Raw genomic sequence first — 6000 nt, 5'->3', positions numbered from 1 at the left:
CTACTGTGATATTATTAAGCATATATATATATATATGTGTGTATTATATACACGTGTACACACACACACACACACACACACACACACATATATATATATATATATATATATATATATATATATATATACTATATATATTATATATATATATTAATATATATATATATTACTGTATATATTTCAAACGTGAAAATTCCAAGTACAAATAAACAGTAACTTGATAGCACATGAAAAGAGCGATTCATGAATACTTTGTGCTTGTGATTGTTTCTCTCTATTCTTAATCCTGTCTTTCTTTCTGTGTACATGTATGCTATGTACGACTTGTGTATGAGTGAAGCTTCGTTCGTCAGCACATGGCTGCCTACGTGTGGCCTTGAATAGTATGTACAACTTTTTTCCATCCTTTCCTCTTCATCTTTCCATCAACAAGTTGTGTTACGGTCCCCGAGTAGAAATTTCTTTTCAAGATTTTGAAATGAAGGAAGTTTACTTGTGTGGGAAGAGAGAGAGAGAGAGAGAGAGAGAGAGAGATAGAGGAGCGAGAGAGAGAGAGAGAGAGATTATCTTTTTAATACAAAGGTGATTTAACTATAATACGTCTCAGATATCACTTAATCAGGTATAAATAAATCTATTACAGTCATGTTTTCAAGGTTCCAATTATTTTTATGTACAATTTTGTGTTGGAATGTTTGCGTTCCACAGACGTGAATTATGCAGTAGTCATATGTGACAAAAGTTCATTTAAAAGCGACCAAATGATATTAACTGTATTTAAAAACACAAAAAAAGAGTTCAACCGATTTTTTATATATTTTTCCACACCGAAGGGGACAAAATAGTTCCCAATCAATGATATCCAAGAACTCCAATGGAAGAATTTGAAGAATAATTCCTAAATCTGAACCATTTCAATGCTCGTTTCCTATATCCTCTTCTTCTGGCTTTTTATGTAACGTCCGTTACCTCTGGTCTATAAGATAATTTCTCTGTCGTACCAAGATTCATGTGCAAATAGTAATAGAGATCGTACCTAAATTGTATGTAATCTTAGTGCCGTATGCAATTTCATCCTGGCTGATTTCCAAATAGTACTCAATCTATCCATTGTTTGATTGGCCTTTGTAGTCTTTTACTAAATTCTAACTGAAGAACCGCCGTATTGATTATCACTGTTCTTCAGTCATATCGAAAAACCTGTCATTATTTTACATGATGCATTCTACTATACAAATTTCTCCAATATTACAGTGTAATCCTGATTTAATCTTGTTAACAGTAATCTACAGTTCACTGCTTTCCATTTACTTTGTGACTTTTGTATATCTGAAAACACACATTACCTTCTTCTAAGTCTCTCTTTTTCCTTTCCTTTGAATCGAAATTCACAAACATGTCGAGTCAGTACGTCACATATTATATTCAATTTGCTCTATCCAATTTGATTAGGGTTCAAATTCCAGTTTTCGATTTATCCCTCGTATTTCAAAATAGAGCGCTTCTATGCATCCTTATTAGTCGAGACGGGGGGGGGGGGGGGGTGGGGGGGGGGGAGGGGGGGGGCAATTTCTAAATTGTGCCTTCCCATAACGAGTGGCACAATCAAATAAGGATTCATAATTCTTAATACACTAAGGGACAACCAGTTTCCTTACAGTGCGCAGTTTCTAGCTGACTAAAGCCAATGACTCTACCACCGCCTATCAGTGGCATCCACCAGACATCCAGAGTTGCAGCCGCCGAGACAAGGCAATCAACGACTTAATCCTTTTCATCCTCCCGCTGTCAATGATTTCTGGCGTTTTTCCTGAGAAAGGCTACAACTATGAGTGGTGGATGTAGCCTTTCCTCTTAAGAGAAGTAAACCTACGAGGCCGCATGTGTTTGAACCCTAAGCTCGGGGCCTTAATTAAGCACGCCACTAACGTTCAGTTACGACAGGCCGACTGCACATGTAGTCATAACTGAACGTTAGTTGGCTGCCCTTAAATGGCCAAGGGGCAAGGCATAATTTCAAGAACATACACAGACACACCACACACACACCCCACCACACAACACCAATTCGCTTCATACAAAAAGCATCCTAAGGAGTGAAGCAAGAAGATCTAAATTGTGGAAATAACGAGAAAATGGCCTTTTGTTCCCTAGAGGATTTAATCTCTGTATTGGCAAGGTGTCATCTGCAGATTATGTCATTATTATGATATTTATTGCTGATATTTTACTTTCTCATTATTAATGTGGAATACTGTCAAGTTGAATTTTTTTTTACATTCAATTTTCGTATCCAGCCCTCTGGACCTGAACCTACTGTAAACCACCTAAGGTCTCTAGCTGAAATTCAATTTTTATTATAATCTGCGCACAACTCTTATAACTCTCAATTTTTTGCTTTTTTTTCTCTCCAATATCATTAGACTTTATCAGTAATTATGATTACTATCTTTTATACTGCCTCAGTTATTGTGTGGATAGTACCGTTTATTCATTTTATTATCATGTTGTCTCATGTATCTAGATTGTGTATGTTACTGTTTGTATTTTGTAAATTACATGTATATGGCCCTGAGTTGATATAAAGGATATTATTATCATTGTTATTATACACACACACACACACACACTTTTTATCAGACATTCTCTTTTGATCTCAAAATAAGCCAACACACAGAAGAATGTCTTCAAATCTGAATGACTAGCATATCAGTTTTGGTGAAATATCTTCGACTTGGACCCTCTGACATGTTGAAATGAGTGACTTTTATGTCCCACGTTTTAGTTCGGGTTCCTGTCTATGCTGATTTGTATCCTGAGACAACTTCAGTATTTGAATTTTTCAAACGGATCTTTCCTAGATTGACCCAACCCTCACGGATTTAACCCGTTATGTATCCACCTTTGCGGCGTGTTTAATAAAAGCCCGTTCGGGATGACCGTAAAAACACAAAAAAAAAAAGACAGTAAATATCATATTAGTCCTAGATAACGACCCCAGAAACTAGGAAAGGTCCTTTCAAACTCCAGGGTGTGCTCATCACGAGCGCCTATCATTTACGACAGACTCTTGCACCAACAACAACTAACGCCGAGCTTTAGTCAGCGCCAGACTAGACAGACCAGTTTCTAAGAATGTTCGCCTAGCAAATGCTCAAGCGTTTCAATATATGCCACAGTTTTCTCCAATGCGATCTTTACAACGACTGTTTGCCAAGAGTTAGAAAAAAAAAAAAATAAAAATAAATTTAAAAAACTAATATTTCGCAAAGACCAACTGTAAACACGCGAAAAATGGTGCCAGAGTAAATTGTTCTAAATACTAATGTATGTATATTCAGTGCCTCAATGAGTAATGGCTATGAGAACAACCTCATCGATTGATCGTAAACAGAAACAAAAAATAATTCGGTTCCTACAGCTCTACTTTCCTTCCTCTCTGACCCGTATGTCCGTTGTGACTGTCACAAACACAAACCACACATACAAACATAAAATGTGCACACAAACGTGAAAACACCTACAAAGTACGTTCGACATCAACAACGGTAGGATATAACTTACATAACAGAATAGACGCCAACTGTTTTTAACTAGTTAGTCATTTTTGGTCCTTGACCTCAAAGGCACGTCATTTTCGTCCTCTGCCCAGGAGCTATTACAAAAAAGTGGAAAAAAATAATGGGAAGAGAAAATAAAAGCCTCCTTTTATCTTGGCATTCTAATGATTTTTCTTTTCCAAAGAGTTTGTTTCCTCAAAGGAAGATTAGATCAAATATAAAAAAATGCTGGTCGCGGTCGAACAGATAACGAGTCTACCGACAGATTTCCGTAGCTCTTTCAACGGTTAAAAGGAAACGTCAAATAATAATAATAATAATAATAATAATAATAATAATAATAATAATAATATAATAATAATAATAATAATAATAATAACCATGGACACATCAAGCTGCATGGTAAGAGCATCAAGGAAATAGATATCCTAATCCAGACTGTAAGGATTGTATCTGGGGACATCAGGATGGAGTTTGGAATAGAAAAAATAGCCTCGCTAGTCAACATACAAGAAGGCAAAGTAAGAGAACTGAAGGGATTAAAGCTACCAGATGGGAGCAACATTAAACACATAGATAAGACAGGATACAAATACCTGGGAATAATGGAAGGAGGGATATAAAACACCAGAGATGAAGGACACGATCAGGAAAGAATATATGCAGAGACTCAAGGCGATACTCAAGTCAAACTCAACGCCGAAATATGATAAAAGCCATAAACACATGGGCAGTGCCAGTAATCAGATACAGCGCAGGAATAGTGGAATGGACGAAGCAGAACTCCGCACCATAGATCAGAAAACCAGGAAACATATGACAATACACAAAGCACTACCCAAGAGCAAATACGGACAGACTTATAACATAACACGAAGGGAAGGATGGGAGAGGACTAACTAAGTATAGAGGGCTTGCGTCAAAATCGAGAACAGAGCACTGGGGCAATATCTAAAAACCAGTGAAGACGAGTGGCTCAAGAGTGCATGGGAAGAAGGATTAATAAAAGTAGACGAAGACCAGAAATACAGAGACAGGAGAAATGACAAACAGAACAGAGGACTGGCACAACAAACCAATGCACGGACAATACATGAGACAGACTAAAGAACTAGCCAGCGATGACACCTGGCAATGGCTACAGAGGGAGAGCTAAAGAAGGAAAGTGAAGGAATGATAACAGCGACACAAGATCAGGCCCTAAGAACCAGATATGTTCAAAGAACGATAGACGGAAATAACATCTCTCCCATATGTAGGAAGTGCAATACGAAAAATGAAACCATAAACCACATAGCAAGCGAATGCTCGGCACTTGCACAGAACAAGTACAAAAAGAGGCATGATTCAGTGGCAAAAGCCCTCCACTGGAGCCTGTGCAAGAAACATCAGCTACCTTTCCTTGCAGTAATAAGTGGTACGACACCAACCTGAGGGAGTGATAGAAAACGATCAGGCAAAGATCCTCTGGGGACTATGGTATCAGAACGGATAGGGTGATACGTGCAAATAGACCAGACTTGATGTTGATTGACAAAGTCAAGAAGTAAGTATCAATCATTGATGTCGCAATACCATGGGGGACACCAGATTGAAGAGAAAGAGAGGGAAAAAATGGATAGTATCAAGATCTGAAAATAGATATAAGAAGGATATGGGATATGCCAGTGGAAATCGTACCCTAATCATAGGAGCACTAGGCACGATCCCAAGATCCCTGAAAAGGAATCTAGAAAAAAACTAGACGCTGAAGTAGCTCCAGGACTCATGGAGAAGAGTGTGATCCAAGAAACGGCGCACATAGTAGAAAAGTGATGGACTCCTAAGGAGGCAGGATGCAACCCGGAACCCCACACTATAAATACCACCCAGTCGAATTGGAGGACTGTGATAGAGCAAAAAAAAAAATAAAACAAATAAAAATAAAAATATGTTTGGAAGGAGACCCTCTTTCAAACAAGTCTTATTGAAAGATAAGTATTTCTAGGTACAGGCGACATTCTAAGAGCTTATGTAACATTTTCTTCGAATATGCAAACAAGAAACGGCTTTTCCAATTGTTCATCATTTCATCACAGAGTGATTTTTCAATATAATCTATGGAAAGGTCAGCTTTTTTAGCTTCACCCATCCTTCTCAGTCAATCACCTGTTCATTAATCCCTCTGGAAACAACTTATCTTACTATAAGAAAAAAAAGGAGCTTAAGAGTAGGCTGCATTTGAGCCTCAACAATTCTTAAATTACACAGATAGAGGCTGAATAAATATTTCTCTTTGCCCCTCTCTCTCTGTTAGCTTAGCCTTGTTCAAATTACCCTGGGAAAAGTGTTATGTTATACCTTCAAATCGGTGGAAAACTTTATGTCATGTCTGAGTTGCATGGGTCTTTTGTTTAGAAGCTTTGAGGCCGAGGCAACAACACTTCTGAAACAGTGGCAC

The sequence above is a fragment of the Macrobrachium nipponense genome, chromosome 6 (assembly GCF_015104395.2).
Source record: "Macrobrachium nipponense isolate FS-2020 chromosome 6, ASM1510439v2, whole genome shotgun sequence".
NCBI lineage: Eukaryota > Metazoa > Arthropoda > Malacostraca > Decapoda > Palaemonidae > Macrobrachium > Macrobrachium nipponense.
The sequence above is the reverse complement of the archived record's forward strand: the minus strand, read 5'-3'. Positions refer to the sequence as shown.